This window comes from Elgaria multicarinata, chromosome 9 (assembly GCF_023053635.1).
Source record: "Elgaria multicarinata webbii isolate HBS135686 ecotype San Diego chromosome 9, rElgMul1.1.pri, whole genome shotgun sequence".
Classification (NCBI taxonomy): Eukaryota; Metazoa; Chordata; class Lepidosauria; order Squamata; family Anguidae; genus Elgaria; species Elgaria multicarinata.
This window is the reverse complement of record NC_086179.1, coordinates 23530121-23547613: the sequence shown is the minus strand read 5'-3', so window position 1 is coordinate 23547613 and position 17493 is coordinate 23530121.

The window sequence follows — 17493 nt, the reverse complement described above, 5'->3', positions numbered from 1 at the left end:
ACATGGTATAACAGCATCTTCCCAACCGTGTTCCCCAGAAACTGGTGCACACAGGCTTACTGCCTCAGATACTGGAGGTAGCACATAACCATCAGGGCTAGTAGCCATGGATAGCCTTCTCCTCCAGGAATTTATCCAACCCCCTTTTAAACCCATCCAGATTTGTAGAGAAGAAATGAAGTGGATGAATCATTTCCCCACCTCCACTGCGGTCACCACCTCTGGTGAGAGCTGGGGTAGCATAGTGGCTAAGAGACTCAAGTCCCTAGTTCGGATCTTGCATCTGCTATGATGAATTCCACTAATGACTATCGGTGACCATCTCTTTATTACAGAAGGGGGAACCAGAGGTGTTCAATCTCTGAACTCTACTTCAAAGCTCAGTTCTCCTCACTCCCATTTTTATTTGCAGCCCATTTTTCTTTATATTCGAATTGGAAAAGCATAAAAGGCATTGTTATTTTTAAAGGGCACATTAGAAAAATATATGAATTTTTCCAAAGCAATCACTCATTTGTACCCTGCTTGTGGGTCCCTGGTGAACAACTGGATGGCTATTGTGTGAACAGAATGTTAGACTAGACAAACCCTTGGTCTGATCCAGCATGGCTCTTCTTATGTTATTATTCAGGACTGAGTGATCTTTATTTCAAAAATTGTATTCATGTTTGGGGGTGATCTGTGAACTGAAGTTAAATTCTCATACATCCCTACTGTCTATCAGGGATAATAATATGAACCTATCTTACATGGTTGTTACAATTGGGATTACAGTTAGGTAATATATTAGGTAACGCATGTGGAGACTTTAAAAGGCTTGAAAGTGCTACACAAATGGATTTTGTTGATGATGACTCTGAAGAGCCAACAAAATGGACATCCAGAGACACTGAAGTACAACTTTGGGCCTGAACTGCTGACCAATGTCCTATTGATGTGGAGATGAGAGAGATGGAATTTTAATTAGATCAATCACCTGAGAGGTAAAACTTGAGCCCAGCTCTCCCAAAACTAATCCAAACAACTCTGGATCTTTAGCCTTCTTCGGCACTGCAAGTGACTGGGTGTCAGGGACAAATTCATCGAGGTATTCAAAATGCATGGTTCAGCTTCCTCAAACCATTTTACTAATCAGTTGAGGATTCACTGTAGAGGCAGGGCTTAGTTTCTTTAAAACAGAGCTGCGATGCTCAGCCAACTATCTGGAATTAGTGCTGTGGGAAAATAGCCTCTCAAATGTTTTTACCATATTTGTGAGCAGAGGCATTGCATGGGACCGCATACCTGATGGAACTCTTCTCCTGACCTGACCATACTCAGATGCTAAGGTCAACATCTTCCTCCCACTCTGAATGCCACCTCCAAGGGATGCAGGGAGGATGACAACAAGGCAGAGGGCCTTTCCAGTGGTGCTCCCCCCCAATATGGAATGAGCTCCTTGCCTGGCATTAACACTGTCATCATTTTGGCACCAGGTTAGCACTGTCCTCTATTCCCAGGCATTTATGGTATGTGATGGGGCATTTATTCCAGCCATCTAAACGGCTCTCGTATTCTATTGAAACTGTTTTTGCTGTCTAAATTGTTTTAAATTTTGTGCTGTGTTTTGTGCTGTGTTTTACTATCTTATGAATTGTTGTAAAGTACCCAGAAAGTGTCAGCTATTAGGTGGTATAGAAATTAAATTAACAACATCACTGATCAAGGGACATGTCATTTAAGGTATTAGCCTGAGAGCTCCATCACACCAGTGTTTTATCACACTCTTTTCCTGCCTGGTTTGCTGTTTTGAAACGTGATACTCACATGACGTCACGCCTGTCCTGCAGTCAGTTCACCTCTTCCCATCCATTTCCCATCTTTTTCTAGGATGGGGAAAGTGCTATTTATTTTCTCCACATGAAATAAAAGTGCCCTTCCGTCCCCATAGAAGGAAATAAAAGTGCCCTTCCGTCCCCCATGTATTGTCGTCCTCATGGTATTGCTGTCCTCATGCTATGTTGCTTTTGTTGGGGGCAGTCCTGCTGACAAAACAGGAGGACATGGTCGTTCTCCTCCAGCTTGCTGAGTCTGTCAGTCAAACAAACAGACTTCTGCTGCTCCAACCCCACTCTCATTGACTGCAAAAATGGCACCCAGCCAATCAAACATTGAATCGGTAAAATGCTAGGCAACAAAACCAGAGCACTGTGGGAGGCAACCATGTCCATCACCTGACAAGAACCAATGAACTGGAGGGGGGAGAAGGAGCGGGGTTGGACGGGCGTGATAGCGGGAGAGAAAACAAGTGAAAAAAGTGTTCACTGGTACAGCTGCAATCATGAAAGGGACCAGCACTTGCCACGCTAGTGAAACAGAGGTCAAAACCACGGGTGCATAGCAGGAAAAAGGTAGGTGTGATGGAGCTCTTAGTTTCTAATTTCCTGGATTTGTGGAGCCAACATGAAATAACATTAACTCTGGTCTTAAACAGGCAGGTTATTTTATCATTATTTTTCTTTTTAAATGCATCTTTTAGCCATTCACTCTCATTCAGTCTTTTTTATATAGTTAGTTAACTGCAAGTGCACAGATGTAGCCACAGCTGCATATTCACTGTACCCTAAAGGAGCCCCTATTCACTCCAGTTGGACATTTTCAAGCAGGGAGCCCAACAGAGAGCTTGTGCATTGTCTATGTCTGTTTGTCAATGCGGCCATAGCTTTCTTTTTCTTTTTTTAATGTGGCATAGGAGCATAGGTTGGATTCCTGCACTGAGCAGGGAGGTAGGACTCAATGGCCTTATAGGTCCTTTCCAACTCTACTATTCTATGATTCTATGATAAGGATGTGAGGGTTTTTCTCTTTGATTATAAAAATACATCATTTTCCATTATTACTTCCTTCTCTCCCTTCTTTTCAGTATACATCTGCCATAGCTTCAGAGGAGGGCAACGAGGATGATCAGGGATCTGGAAACAAAGCCCTATGAGGAGAGACTGAAAGAACTGGGCATTTTAGTCTGGAGAAGACTGAGGGGAGACATGATAGCACTCTTCAAATCCTTGAAAGGTTGTCACAAAGATGAGGGCCAGGGTCTCTTCTCGATCATCCCAGAGTGCAGGACACAGAATAATGGCCTCAAGTTACAGGAAGCCAGATTCCAGCTGGACAGCAGGAAAAACTTTCTGACTGTTAGAGCAGTACGACAATGGAACCAATTACCTAGGGAGGTTGTGGCTCTCCCACACTAAAGGCATTCAAGAGGCAGCTGGACAGCCATCTATCAGGTATGCTTTAGGGTAGATTCCTGCAATGAGCAGGGGATTGGACTCGATGGTCTTGTAGACCCCTTCCAACTCTACTATTCTACGATTCCACGATTCTATGATGGTGAAGGAACCCCTTGAAGGTGATAAAAGCTGGGTAGGCTTGTATGCGAAAATATTGTATTTTGCGTAGCCTTGTTCCAAGTGGTATAGGGTTTTTAGATAATAACCAGCACTGTAATTTTTGCCTGGAAACAGATCAGTAGCCAGAGAAGCTGTTGTAAAAGGGAGCTGTGTGTTCCCTTTAAACAGTCGCAGTCAACTCTCTGGCAATAGCATTTTGGACTACAAATTGTATGGTAAATTTGGTTCATTTCATTTTTGATAACTATTGATCCGGTTTACACCTCTTGGACTAAAACACAATATGAAGTTGCAGTGCGATTTCTGAACCTAAACAAAACGCATTCCATGGTATGCATCCGCATGAAAAATGCATGCTTTTGAAAATTGGGCACCAACACACTTTAATCAATGATAGAAGAAGGTGTACATTTCAAAGATGCGCACAATTGATGCATACATTTAGGGAGGAAATGCTCATAGAAATACACATGGATTTTTGTGCAAAGGGAGGGAAAGAAAGTTTGCAATCTGATATGACATAAGTCAAAATGAGCTCTCAGATGTAATTTGGACAACATTAATGCGCTCACGTTTGGCTTGTATTCTGGACCAGGGCCAGATCTACACCAAGCAGGATATGACACAAACAGTTTAAAAACTGTGTATGGTGTGTGTCCTGGGCCCCAACTGTTGTCACTACTGTTATAAATTGTTTTAAAGCAGTAGTGTAGATCCTGCCCTACTGAATTGTCTGAATACTTATTTTCACTTATTTATCACGACTGTAGGACTGCTCAATTGTTATTTGGATTGCAATGGCATATTCCAGCTTTGGAGCACTTCAGGAATCCTATTTCATGCCAGTTATTTTACACCTTTGCGCCCGCATTAGCAAACATAAACAATGCCTGGCTTTCGAATCTCTAGTGAACAGCCGAGCAAAGCGGCTTCTTAATAAAAGTGAGCCTGTTCTCACTGCCGTGGAATTTATAAAAGGCCAATGTTACAAAATGCAAAGGGACCTCCGAAATATTAACATTCACCTGGCTCGGGAGCCTCCTGGCACGGAGATATCATTGGAACTGACAGCTTCTAAATGTTTGACCTGATCTGTCACATTGTTACATACGGCATGCCTTTGCAGGGATCTGACTTTATCCCTTCAGACACTGGAGGATGGGGTTGTGAGCTCTGTCCTACATCTGTAGGTGTTCAGCTCATGGCACTTCACAAAAGGTGCTGGGCAGGAATGCTAGTATCTGGCTAGGGATGAAAATCACTTTTGGCATTTCTTGGCTCTTGATAAGGAAATGCTATGCAGGGCCCCACTTGTGGGAATGCGTCATATCACAAAAGAGACTCTGGTCAGCTTGTCTTTCCTGCCCCACCATTGTGCATGACAAGGCACACTCTTGCAGTGGCCTTGTTCACAAAGCCCTGCATTTGTATTTCCTTTAAAAAACAAAAACAAAAAACTCCTTGCATATTAATGGCATCCATGCAATTAATGTCATGTCTAATTTGGCTCTTTGTCTGAGCATATGCCTGATTTCTTTCATTGGAAATCCTATCTCATACCTGGGTGGGATCTGCACTAATGGTTTATAACATTAAGGAAGGGTTACGATAACTTATTGGGGCACATGACACTATGTTTCTTACGTTTCATCGTCATTGCATTCTCCTTCCTTCTTTCATTGTATTTCTTCCATTGTAACATTTAAATAGCGTTGCAAGTGTTCATATGTGCCCCCTTACAGCGTAATTGTTGTATGTGATTGACTTTTGAATCGTCGATTATCAGCCAATCACTTTCAAGGGGGCGTGGATACTTCTTTTCAGCGCCTAAATCAACTCCTTCTACTGCATTTGTTTGAGAAGAGGAAGTGGGCAGATCACTGAACAAACCAACAAAGGGAAACTCAAACCTACAATGTTAGAAGATACAGTGTGTCCCGGCTTAATGAATGAATAATGGGAAGGCGAAAGGTAAGTAGCGTTATAATGCCTGAGTGGGCCCCATGATGTTTTAAACTAGAAGAACATATAACATTATCAGAGGAACTAAACACGTGATAAACACTGGTGTAGATCTGCCCCAGGTACTCCGATGCCGATATGGATGGCGGGCATTTGCAGAGTTGCCACTGCCGCTCGCCCCCACTCGCTGGGCCCCACGGTCCCTGTAGGGCTTGCTGAGCAGTCCAGGAGCATCCCGCAGCCCCCCGCTCCCCGATGTGAGCTGCCATTTTTACACAAGATGGGGGCTCTGTAATTTTCATATATTTAATGTTGCGCAAAATGGAGGCCATATTGGGCCATTTCCACAACATCAGGCACATAGATGACCCCTTTTCTTTTTCAAGAAAAATGAAACTTTTAAAAGGCGTGTGTCCAAAAGGTGCACTTTTCCTCCATAGGCGAAAGTGTTACACTGCAGATTTGGTGGGGGTGGGGTGCACATTCATGTATTTTTGGAATAATAACAATAATAATAATAATAATAATAATAATAATAACAACAACAACAACAACAACAATATATTTATTTGTTACCCGCCTCTCCCTCTGAATCGAGGCAGGGTACAACACAAATGCAAACGCCATAAAATACATATAAATGATTCAAATATTTAAAACTAATATATTATTAAAAGCAGCACAATATTAAAAGGCATCTTAAAATTCAACTGGGTAGGCCTGCCGGAAGAGATCAGTCTTTATAGCTTTCTTAAAATCTGGAAGAATGTTAAGTTGACGAATCTCTCCCGGCAGGTCATTCCATAATCTGGGAGCAACAGAAGAGAAGGTTGTCTGGGTAATATTTGTCAGCCTTGTTTTTGTTGACTGGAGTACATTCTTCCCAGAGGCCCTGAGTGTGCAGGGCGGATTTTATGGGAGAAGGCGATCCTGCAGGTAGCCTGGACCCAAACTATGTAGGGCTTTAAAGGTGATAACCGAAAACTTATACTTCGTCCGGAAACTAATTGGCAGCCAGTAAAGAGATTTTAAAACTGGTGTAATGAATGTAAAACATGAATGCAAGTTCAGGGAATTGCAAAACTTTCCCAACAATTGCACTGCTGCTGACATTCAGGCTTGTGAACAGGACATTTTCAGAGGATTTGTGAACAGGAGCTACATATACTTACATCCCTAAGGTAGTGGCTTGCCCAGTGCTACACAGGGAACATCTTGGCTGAGTGGCATTTGAACAAATCTTCCTGGCGCCTGGACAAAGTCTTAACACACTGACCCCTAGGCCACACCGGCTTATAGTTGTTCCTTCCTTTTGGCCTAATGCTTCTTCTATTACTACCAAAATAATAATAATAATAATAATAATAATAATAATAATAATAATAATAATAATATACCTACTATCTGCTTTTATTCAGTATAGGTAAACTTTTAACATAGTTGATATGGAATTATTATTATTATTATTATTATTATTATTATTATTATTATTATTATTATTATATAAAAACCTTCTGCTTGCACCCTATATTTCATTGATTTTTATTATATTTTATAACCTAGACAAATTTGGCTGCATACAGTAGCAGTCAATGATTCAAGGCACCGAAGCAAACAACTCTCTCAAATTAAGATCTAATTACATAACAACAGCAGTTCAATTATCCATTAAATTAAGTAAAAACAGGGGAAAATACATTAGTGGATTTCACAGAATGTATCCTTTGGCTCCACTTCTTAATTGGGAGCTGGACTGTTCTCCTGGCTACAAAACAAAAGCAGCAAAAGAAAACAAATAACATAACACTTTTTTTCTGTACATAAATGTGCACCTGTGTGAGGAAGGATATAATACTGGCAAACTACTCGTGGAAAATAAATGCGATCTGTTTACACCACTCATTTTTTTTCAAAGTCCTCTTGTTAATGTGGACATGAGAGAGATGTTTAAAGCTTGATAATCAGATTGGTTAACCTTTTTTGTATTTGGCATCCTTCCAGGAAACAAAATGATAATGTTAGCAATGCAGCTGGGAAGGACAACAATCAAGCCTGCGGTCTTGGCTGACCAGCCTGGCAGCAAGAAACGAGGCAACAATGTGTGTAGAGGTTGGCCTGCAGCACCTGTTTTGCTCTGCAGTGTCCGAGATCTGGAAAACATGTGTGTTCAGTAAATTTGAAAAGTGCGGGGGGAACTAGCCACTTCTGTCCCCTGTTTCAGATCACGGAGTAGTCAGGCTTACAGTAAATGGTCCCCAGAGCATAAGAACAGACAATGCTGGACCAGACAATGGGGCCATCCAGTACACCAATCTATCAGTCTCCAACAATGGCCAGTGAGGTTCTCCTGGGAAAGCCACAAGATACAGAGAGCTATCAGGGCTGGTGCCAGCTTTGAGAGGGACCTTGGCAAGTCTGATTGCCCCCCTCCTCAGTTTGTGGCCCCTGGTGGGTTTACCTGGTGGTGATGATGGGCAGCAGCAGCTTCAGCACCACTTCAGTAGGGCAATTGAAGAAAGTTATCTCAGGGGCATTGTGGGAAATTTTGCTCTCTTCTCTTCCTTTTCTGCAACATTTTTGTCATTAGGTATTGCTATGTGGATGAGGTACGTATTTTCCCCCCCCTTTTTTTTTTTTGTCTATAACTGTTATGTCTGATTGCTTGCAAGGTATTGTCTTGTCTGTATGAATTGTTCTGTCCCAGTATATTTTATGATCTGCATTTTACAAGATTGTGTTGGGTGAGTATGTATAGTACGGTATAGGTTGTTTGATGAGGTTGAATTCAATGGCCAGTTGTTGGTGAATTATTTTTGCAGTTGCATTGTGGCTGTCCGTATAGTCCATTCCTGCCAGAATTTTACATCCTCCTGTTACATGGTCTGTTGTTTCTTGGAATTGATGACATTTCCTACATAAATCTGTTATCTTTTATGGTGTATTTCTGGTAGTTCTTGGTTGCTATAACTTGATCCTATATAGCTATTAGGAATCCTTCTGTTTCTGGAAATAACTCACCCTTCCTGAGCCATTCATATGATTGTTCTTTGATTATTTGTGGGTTCTGTATCATGTTATAGTGCTTCCCATGTAGTGCTTTTTGTGCCCATTTTTTCTTCTTTCTCTGTGAGTGATGATGATGATGATGATGATGATGATGATTAAAATACTGTTTTCCACAGAGATATCAAAGTGGTGAACATAAACGGTAATATTATCAATGGAATGGCTGTAGCTGATGAATGGCTGATAAAACGTAGTCCAAACCACCAAGGTCACCTGTACCTCTAGAGGCAAAGATGGATCTAGAAGGACCCCCCAAGCTATGCAACCATTCCTTCAGGGAAGTGCAACTCCATCCAGGACAGGCAACTGTCCTATTTCCTACACATGTGAGCCACCTACCCACAGAGTTTCCATCATGCCAGGATTCAAACTCAGTTTACAGGCCCTTATCCAGCCCACTGCTGCATCCAAACACTGATCCAGAGCCTGTGCTGCCACCCCTGGTTCAGATGTTATAGGGGGTCATCTGCATACCGTGGCACCTCGCTCCAAATCCCTGTCTGATTGCTTCCAACAGTTTCATACAGATACTAAACAGCATTGAGGATAGAAAAGTGCCTTGTGGCATAGCTTCAGCTATGGGGTGGTATATAAATGTAATAAATAAATAAATAAATAAATAAATAAATAAATAAATAAATAAATAAATAAAATCCCATAGCACAAGTGCCTGGGGGCAAAAGTGCACTCCCCCAACATCACTCTCTGAGACCAATCCCAAACATAGGTGTGGAGCCACTGAATTACAATCTCCCTGAGAGACTGAGAGCAATAATAATAATAATAATAATAACAACCTGCACCCTTGCCATTTTTCTTCTTCTGAGGTCCTTCCACGTTGGCTACAGTGCCTTTAGACAGTGACCAATGGGGAAATGTGATTTGTAATTGTAAACTTCCCCTCTTGTCAATGCTCTATAAAGTTAAATGAAACAACAACACCTAGTGGTCCATAGTATCCCACAATAATTTTAAATATTGCATTATCTCTCATCTTTTTTAAAGTGTGATTACCAGGGGAAGGTGTGGGAGACATCCTGGAGTTTGATAGTATCGTTTATTTATTTATTTATTTAAAACATGATTTGCATCCACCCTATATCACTAGGATCTCAGGGCCGCATACAGATAAAATCATACAATGTTTGTGGGTCATGTAAAGGACAGACAAACTTCCATTAGTGGACAATCATGAGCATGAAATAAATCACCTATGTAAAGAAGCTCTGAGAAAGACAAGATTGAAGAAGCCTGTGCGTAGTTCATACTTCACAACTTTTAGCCTTTTTAACTTCTCACAGGTTTTCATGGAATAATTCAGCACACTCTTGATTTGCTTGCTCAGTATCAACAGGGCCTAAACATGCTTAACTTTGACAGAACCATGTCCCGAGTGTATTCCTCTTTCCATGGTCTCTGGTATTTAGGGTTCTGGGCTTTAGATCTCAAAGCTACTTGAAGCTGCAGCTCTGAACTTCACGATTCCAAATTATTCTTAACTCATTTGGAATTCCGTGTTTTCAGAAGGAGCTTTTAATTCTTTGCTACCAGGCCTGTTTATTGGAAGGGGGTGGGGAACTTCCCACACAGCAAAAAAAAAAAACTTGAAAGGAATATGGATACATTTCAACATTTTACTTTTACTGCCAAGGCTCTTCATCATGATTCAATTTATGCAGTGGAATGAGGTAGAGAAATAAGTTTCAGACTTCCCCATCCATATTCACAGAATGAATGGCAGGGTTTGAACGCTGCTTTTCTTATTTTCTCTACTGCATTGAGGGTGTCTGAGTTCTGATACCTAGAGTGACAGAGTGAGGCAGTCAAGTCCTAGCGGAGTCAGGAGATAGATATAGGGTGACCATATGAAAAGGAGGACAAGGCTCCTGGATCTTTAACAGTTGTATACAAAACGGAATTTCAGCAGGTGTCCTTTGTATGCATGCAGCACCTGGTGAAATTCCTTCTTCATCACAACTTTTGAAGCTACAGGAGCTAGACTAGAGTGACCAGACACAAAAGAGGGCAGGGCTCCTGCAACTTTAACTGTTGTGGTGAAAAGGGAATTTCACCAGGTGCTGTATGCATACAAATGGAAAAAGGAAAGGAACCTCTTGTGCAAGCACTGAGTCATTACTGACTCTTGGAGGGACGCCAGCTTTCGCTGACGTTTTCTTGGCAGGCTCAGGATCGTTACCTTGTCGTGGTGCTGGAGCTTGAGCACCTCAAGGATGCCATGAGCTAAACCGTGAAGGGACACCCAAGACGGGAAGGTCATGGTAGAGAGGTCAGACTAAATACGATCCCTGGGGAAGGTAATGGCAACCCACCCCAGTATTCTTGCCATGAAAACTAAATGGATCAGTACAACCAGAGATATGTCGGTATACCATCGGAAGATAGGACCCCCAGGTCGGAAGATGGTCAAAATGCTACTGGGGAGGAACAGAGGATAAGTTCAACTAGCCCCAGACGTGATGACGCAGCTAGCTCAAACCCGAAAGGACGGCTAGCGGCCGATGGTGCTGGTGGTGAACGACGAATCCGATGTTCTAAAGGACAACACACCATAGGAACCTGGAATGTAAGATCTATGAGCCAGGGCAAACTGGACGTGGTTATTGGCGAGATGTCAAGATTAAATATAGATATATTGGGTGTCAGTGAACTGAAATGGACCGGAATGGGCCACTTCACATCAGATCAGCACCAGATCTACTACTGTGGACAAGAGGATCACAGAAGAAATGGAGTAGCCTTCATAATTAACAATAAAGTGGCTAAAGCAGTGCTTGGATACAATCCAAAAAACGATAGAATGATCTCAATTCGAATTCAGGGTAAGCCATTTAACATCACAGTGATCCAAATATATGCCCCAACCACAGATGCTGAAGAAGCAGAAGTAGATCAGTTCTATGAGGATCTGCAGCACCTACTGGATAATACACCAAAAAGAGATGTTATTTTCGTTACAGGAGACTGGAACGCTAAGGTGGGCAATCAAATGACACCTGGAATTACAGGTAAGCATGGTCTAGGAGAACAAAATGAAGCGGGACATAGGCTGATAGAATTTTGCCAGGACAACTCACTGTGCATAACAAACACTCTCTTCCAACAACCGAAAAGACGGCTTTATACATGGACTTCACCAGATGGCCGACACCGAAATCAGATTGACTACATCCTTTGCAGCCAAAGGTGGCGAACATCTATACAGACAGTAAAAACAAGACCTGGAGCTGACTGTAGTTCAGATCACGAACTTCTTATTGCACAATTTAGAATCAAACTAAAGAGAATAGGGAAGACCCACAGATCAGTTAGATATGAGCTCACTAATATTCCTAATGAATATGCAGTGGAAGTGAAGAACAGATTTAAGGGACTAGATTTAGTAGATAGGGTCCCGGAAGAACTATGGACAGAAGTTCGCAACATTGTCCAAGAGGTGGCAACAAAAAACGTCCCAAAGAAAAAGAAAACCAAGAAGGCAAGATGGCTGTCTGCTAAGACACTGGAAGTAGCCCAAGAAAGAAGGAAAGCAAAAGGCAACAGTGATAGGGGGAGATATGCGCAATTAAATGCAAAATTCCAGAGGTTAGCCAGAAGAGATAAGGAATTTTTTTTAAACAAGCAATGTGCGGAAGTGGAAGAAGACAATAGAATAGGAAGGACAAGAGACCTCTTCCAGAAAATTAGAAACATCGGTGGCAAATTCCAGGCAAAAATGGGTATGATCAAAAACAAAGATGGCAAGGACCTAACAGAAACAGAAGAGATCAAGAAAAGGTGGCAAGAATATACGGAAGATCTGTATAGGAAGGATAATAATATCGGGGATAGCTCAGATGATGAGGTCAGTGAGTTAGAGCCAGACATCCTGAAGAGTGAGGTTGAATGGGCCTTAAGAAGCATTGCCAATAACAAGGCAGCAGGAGACGATGGTATCCCAGCTGAACTGTTTAAAATATTGCAAGATGATGCTGTCAAGGTGATGCATGCCATATGCCAGCAAATTTGGAGAACACAAGAATGGCCATCGGACTGGAAAAAATCAACTTATATCCCCATACCAAAAAAGGGAAACACTAAAGAATGTTCAAACTATCGGACAGTGGCACTTATTTCACATGCCAGCAAGGTAATGCTCAAGATCCTGCAAGGTAGACTCCAGCAATTCATGGAGCGAGAATTGCCAGATGTACAAGCTGGGTTTAGAAAAGGCAGAGGAACTAGAGACCAAATTGCCAATATCCGCTGGATAATGGAGAAAGCCAGGGAGTTCCAGAAAAACATCTATTTCTGTTTTATCGACTATTCTAAAGCCTTTGACTGTGTGGATCATAACAAACTGTGGCAAGTTCTTGGTGGTATGGGGATACCAAGTCATCTGGTCTGCCTCCTGAGGAATCTGTATAACGAACAAGTAGCAACGGTAAGAACAGACCACGGAACAACGGACTGGTTTAAGATTGGGAAAGGAGTACGGCAGGGTTGCATACTCTCACCTTATCTATTCAACTTGTATGCAGAACACATCATGCGACGTGCTGGGCTTGACGAATCCAAGGCTGGAGTTAAAATTGCAGGAAGAAACATTAACAATCTCAGATATGCAGATGACACCACTTTGATGGCTGAAAGCGAGGAGGAGCTGAGGATCCTTATGACAAAGGTGAAAGAAGAAAGTGCAAAAGCCGGGTTGCAGTTAAACCTCAAAAAAACCAAGATTATGGCAACTAGCTTGATTGATAACTGGCAAATAGAGGGAGAAAACGTGGAGGCAGTGACAGACTTTGTATTTCTGGGCGCAAAGATTACTGCAGACGCTGACTGCAGCCAGGAAATCAGAAGACGTTTACTTCTTGGGAGGAGAGCAATGACAAATCTTGATAAAATAGTTAAGAGCAGAGACACCACACTGACAACAAAGGTCCGCATAGTTAAAGCAATGGTATTCCCCGTAGTAACCTATGGCTGCGAGAGCTGGACCATAAGGAAAGCTGAGCGAAGGAAGATAGACGCTTTTGAACTGTGGTGCTGGAGGAAAATTCTGAGAGTGCCTTGGACTGCAAGAAGATCAAACCAGTCCATACTCCAGGAAATAAAGCCAGACTGCTCACTTGAGGGAATGGTATTAAAGGCAAAACTGAAGTACTTTGGCCACATAATGAGAAGACAGGATACCCTGGAGAAGAGGCTGATGCTAGGGAAAGTGGAAGGCAAAAGGAAGAGGGGCCGACCAAGGGCAAGATGGATGGATGATATTCTGGAGGTGACAGACTTGACCTTGGGGGAGCTAGGGGTGGCGACAGCTGACAGAAAGCTCTGGCGTGGGCTGGTCCATGAAGTCACGAAGAGTCGGAAACGACTGAACGAATAAACAACAACATAGCGGGGTGGTTTGCTGTTGCCTTCCCCGGCCGTTATTACCTTTCCCCCAGCTAACTGGGTACTCATTTTACCGACCTCGGGAGGATGGAAGGCTGAGTCGACCCAAGCCAGCTGCCTGAAACCAGCTTCCGCTGGGATCGAACTCAGGCTGTGGGGAGAGTTTCAGCTGCAGAAACTGCTGCTTTACCGCTCTGCGCCACACGAGGCTCTTGCATACAAATGACACCTGCTAAAATTCCCTTTTCTATACAACATTTAAAGATACAGGAGCCCTGTCCTCCTTTTTCATAATGGTCACCCTAGTAGATGAGAATGGGAACTCTAAATCTACACAGTCTGCAAATGGCACAGTAAAATTGATTTGGTCTGGTTTGGACATAAGTTTAGCCTGTTCCTTCCTCCTCCAGCAGTTCCACAAGGAGACTGGAAAGCAACCATTTCCATTTCCTACTAGCTGCAATTAGTTGTAACTATGGTTTAACCAAACAAGCCAGGATCAAAAACCCTGGTTGGATCTTGGATTGTTGATCTCCTTGTGGTTGTGCTAGGCATGTGCAGAACCGTCTAATCCTACTCCATTTTCCTTTTGCATGTGTTCCCCCTTCAATCCATTCTGCCCTGTTTCCCCATAAATGTGGATGTATTTTTAATCCCTCCCAAAAAAGCCATTATTCTTTTCGACACACATTTGACAAGATGGTCCAAGGACTTTCTTCTACATTCCTTTTCTTTTTTAAAAAAAAATAATAATAATCTGGTAACAGCTGTTTGAAGTGGATTTTCTGAACAATATTGGGGGGTGCAGGGGAGCCATGCTTCCTGGACCTCCAAATGGTTCTTGCCATTTAAAAAAATAAAAATAAAACCCTGTAAAAGGAAGTCCCAGCTTCCTAGACCTCACTGGTTGTCTTAAAGTAGAAAATTGTCCTAAGGTAAATGCTTCATAAGAAGATAAGAAGCTACGTTGTGCTGGATCAAACCATTTGCCCATCCAGCCCAGTGGCTCTTCAGGTATTCAGGAAGGAGTTTTTCCAACCCTACCTGGTGATGCTAGGGACTGAACCTGGGACCTTCTGCATGCAAAGCAGGTGCTATACCCATTGAGCCACAGCCCCTCCTGTTGGCCATAGAGACTCCTAGGTGGGAGCTATTACGAATCTGGCCATAACAGAGGTTCTACATACAATATGCCTTACTCATTCTGATGTTTGCTTGAAGCTTCAATGCGAACACACAGCCTGAGAACAATCCAATTGTCATTTAACTGCTGCTCACTAAGGTAACGGTCCTGCAGGAAATCTTTCATGCACGCCTTCATTAAATCGTAGGTTTATAAGCATGTTGATAAATAATTAAATGACCCAGCTGCCACAAAGTAGTCATCAACAAATATGAAACTTTAACAATCTCATATCCAAATGCAGAGTGCGGGGAGAAGAGAATGACACAAAGAAAATCTTGATATTTGATTAGTTGGCTTTCATCACAAAATTATAGAATCATAGAGACATAGAATAGTAAAGTTAGAAGGGGCCTATAAGGCCATCGAGTCCAACCCCCTGCTCAATGCAGGAATCCACCCTAAAGCATACCAGCTGACTCTTGAATGCCTCTAGTATGGGAGAGCCCATAACCTCCCTAGGTCATTGGTTCCATTGTCATACTGCTCTTACAGTCAGGAAGTTTTTCCTGATGGCCAGCCAGAATCTGGCTACCTATAACTTGAGCCCATTATCCAAGAGTCCAGAATAACATGTGATGTAAGAGTCCTAATGAAAAATATTGGAACTGACATAATTATTTTGGAGAAATTTAAGATATCAACTAACAGCATGTTTACGATATCTGTAAGACCCAAAGAAGACATATCTTTAAATTTCTTCCTAGTAGCCAAGTTGTTGTTAGAATAAAAAGGGGAGGAGACTTAGCTGCTAGACATATATTTAAAGTAATGTCTGTGATGGCCCTCACATGCCCCTATGTTAGTCCTCAAGAGGCAGGTACTGTGGCTCAGTGGTAGAACACATACCTGGCAGGCAAAAAGGCCCAAGTTCAACTCCCAGCATCTCCAAGTAGGTCTAGGAAAAAATCCTTCCTGAAACCCTGGAGAGCTGCTGCCAGTCAGTGTTGACATTACTGGGCTAGATGGAACAATGGTCTGACTCAGTAGTAGGCAGCTTCCTATATTGGATGATGATGATGATGATGATGATGATGATGATGATGATGATGATGATGATTTACATTTATATACTGCCCCATAGCCAAAGCTCCCTGGGCAGTTTACAAAGATTAAAACGTGGAGCATTAAAAACCGATATACAAAATTTATAACCATAAAAACAGATTATATACAATATCCATTTAAAGCAACTATTCTGGGTCAGTTAAATAAACTCAACATATGCTGTTAAATGCCTGGGAGAAGAGAAAAGTCTTGACCTGGTGCTGAAAAGATAATAATGTTGGCACCAGGCGACTCGGGGAGACCATTCCATTATTGGGGGGCCACCACTGAAAAGGCCCTCTGCCTTGTTGCCATCCTCCGAGCTTCCCTCAGAGTAGGTAACCAGAGGAGGACCTTAGATGTTGATCGTAGTGTCAACAAATTAGAAAACAATGCATCATTTTAAAAGCACAGCAACATGAAGAAGCACTCCCGGTGGCACCAGATGGATCAGAGTTACAACTGGAAACCACCAAGAGCAGGGCCTTTAATTCGCTGGCTCCTGCCCTATGGAATGTCCATCCAACTGAAAGCAGAGATGCATCTATGTGACTTTGTTTTCAGAGTTTGCTGAAAATATTTCTTTTCAGGCAAGTGTTTCTTGACCAATGACTAAATTCCACCCACTGTTTCATTGATGTTTCTGTTTTTATTGTAACCTGGGGTGTTTTTTATTTTGTATTTTAATTTGTTGTAAAACGCTTTGATATCTTTTGATGTGCAGCAGTTTATAAATTCTGTAATTAAATAAATAAATAAATAAATAAATAAATAAATAAATCAGCAAAACAGAGTTGAAGGGGACCTTAAAGGCAATCTAGTCTAATCCCCTGACGATGTAGGAAACTGATGCTCACCTTTGAATTCTCTCTTTCTCCTAACAGTGCCCCCCTTCAGTAACTCTGACAGTTTTAAAAATACGTGTTCAATGTCAGTTATCTCTATTTTGAGATTCATCAGGGGAAAAAACTATACTTCACCCATGGTGGTTTCTTCAGCCCAACGTCTCTTGCATTTATCACAATGCAAATTAGAGATTTATTTATTCATTTTCTTGGTCCTTAGATGCATGGGCAAAGTAAGGCTGTTCCCTACAGCTCTTGGGAGCATTTTTCTTAATGGACCCTTATGAGAAACAGACTTGAGGTGTCATTCTAAAGAAAATTCAGCTCTTCCTGTGTGAGCAGCAAAATGGGGGCGGTGTGTTAGTCATTGCCCATTTGAACAGTTCACCATGACAGTCTCCCAGGGGCTCATCTTGCCTCCAGGTAGCCTCTGTGATTGACGTCTAGAAAAGCATTACTGGGGGGCTTGTTTATTTTTAGAGCAGTAGTGACAGCTAGGAGATTTTTTTGGGAGAAAGGAAAATATGCATCTCGGAGATCATAGTAAAACGAATTCATCCATCACAAACTTTCTGAAGACTGGTGTGTGTGTGTGTGTGTG